Genomic DNA, 2,500 nt, shown 5'->3' with positions numbered 1-2,500 from the left:
GATCATTGATACTGGAAAAATTGTTTCTTTCTTTTGTTTTGTCCCAGCCCATGATCTGAACGAGTCGCACATACACCCTAGTACATGTTCCTCGACGCTGAGGGCATCCCCCAAGAGCGGGGGATTTCGTGACATTTCTGATTGGCTGTCTTGTATTTCTAATAAGTTGTTTAATAGTTGGCATGTTGAATCGTATACATAATGGGCTGGTTTAGATCGATCCTAACCGAATGATTATGAATTACTTCTATTTAATAGAATATTAAACTCGGTAAGAAGATAAAATCTCAAATCACGGATTTGCGTTTCGCGAAATCCATATCCATGCTATTTTCATTGAACTGCTACAAGATCAACAATTCCATAAGATTGGGCTTCTGTTGCTGACATAAAAACATCTCTTTCCATGTCTTCGGATACAACCCATAAAGGTTTGCCCGTTCTTTGTACATAAACCCTTGTGAGGGTTTCACGCAGTTTTAGCAGTTCTTCCGCTTCCAGGATAAATTCGCCCGTTTGTGCTTCATAAAAAGAACTAGCAGGTTGATGAATCATTACCCTGATGATATAACATAATAAAGGTTCCTCTATCTCGTACGATGAAGTGAAGATAAAAGAAAGAGAAAGAATAACATAACAAGAAAAAAAGGATTGAACAACCGTACGGGCATCTTTTGCGCATTGCATACGGCTTTACAATAAGATTGACCTTTACCTTCCATCGAACAAGAGAAAAATAGGATCTATCAGACTCAGATCGGGAAATGATCAAATTACCACCCTTCTTTTCGGAGGAGTTAAAAATACTATGATGGTTCCGTTGCTTTATATATTTATTATTATTGTTTTTTATTTATTTGTCTCTGATTCAGCAATCCCAAAGTTTCTTTTTGATCCGATCAAATAAAAAGTAAAGAAAAAAGTTAAAGTTTGTGACGCTGAACTGGACTCCCGATAGATAAGATAAATCGGAAATACCCTTTATCTCATACTACTCTCTCGATATATAAATATAATCTACTCTTTTGAAAACTTTTGAAAAAACAAGAAAAATTTTTCTCATATCGAATTCGAAATGCCATGCTATTTTTACTTAATATTCATATTTCATATGGCGAAGGCATAGTCTTTTTTTTTGAGAAAAAAAAAACCTCATTGGCGCCAAGCGTGAGGGAATGCTAGACGTTTGGTAATTTCTCCTCCAACCAGGAGAAAAGATCCCATTGAAGCAGCTAATCCCATGCATATTGTATGTACATCTGGTTGCACAAATTGCATAGTATCATAAATGGCTACTCCAGGTATTACCCATCCACCAGGAGAGTTTATAAACAAATACAGATCTTTGGTATCATCTTCGATACTGAGATATACCATAAGACCAATAAGTTGATTCGAGATCTCGCTATCAACCCCTTGACCTAAAAAAAGTAATCTTTCTCGATAAAGTCGGTTGATTAGGGTAAAATTGTATCCCTTAAAAACCGTACATGCACCTTTTGAGGCATACGGTTCAAAAAAAATTGCGAAAAAAAGAATCAATGTGTAGATTCCAGTCCTCTTTCTTTTTTCATAGTAGGCTCTTTCTAATAACGAAAGGACTTTTTCTTCGATTTTTCTATAAAGACGTTTTTTGGCTTCTTTACTTATAATAAAAAAAAGAATTCAAAACTTATCGAATTAACTTCTCATTGATGTATTGTTTCATCGAGATCCAATCCAAATCACGATGTCATTTTCTTGTTCCTGAATAGGCCTCTTCAATCTTTTTAGGTTTATGCTCTACTCCGGGTAAAGATATGCCCAATTTTTATTTGCACATATAGGACAAATGCTCCCCTTACCACTTCTTTTTGCTATGACTTCCTTTTTTTAATTCATTTCATGCCTTCTGCCAAATATTTGATGTATTCATCAATATTAGTCGATTGATTAACGGTTTGAGATTGCTTTTCTTTATAAATAGGAATCGAATCGTTTATGATACAAGTAGTAATCATATAGATTACCAATTGGATTTTTTTTAAACGGAGCCTGGATATTTCATTTGATTAGTCCAATCAAGCTAACCATAAATTATTCTAATTGAGAATAATATGAATTCCCCTCAAAAAGGGATCTAATTGCACTTCACGCTCCAAATTTTTAATGATTTAATTAATCTTTCTTTTGGGCGAAACGGAGGATATCTCGATCGGGGGAGAAAACGGAGAAATTCCATATGACCCAATATATCTGACAAGTCGCACTATACGTCAATCCAAGATGCATCTTCCTCTCCAGGACTACGAAAAGGCACTTTTGGAACACCAATAGGCATTAAATGAAAGAAAAAAGAACTAAGTACTATATTTCACTTTGATGTGGAAACGTAACAATGGGTTTTTGTCTTTCTAATATTGGCCCTTATCGTATTTTATCCATAAATTAGAAAAATTCATACATAAATATAATAATAGAAAGAAAGACAGAATGAATAAAGGAAAATTATTACGAATAG

This window comes from Camellia sinensis, unplaced genomic scaffold (assembly GCF_055761805.1).
Source record: "Camellia sinensis isolate YWXY unplaced genomic scaffold, ASM5576180v1 Unanchor356, whole genome shotgun sequence".
Classification (NCBI taxonomy): Eukaryota; Viridiplantae; Streptophyta; class Magnoliopsida; order Ericales; family Theaceae; genus Camellia; species Camellia sinensis.
This window is presented reverse-complemented; position numbering follows the sequence as displayed.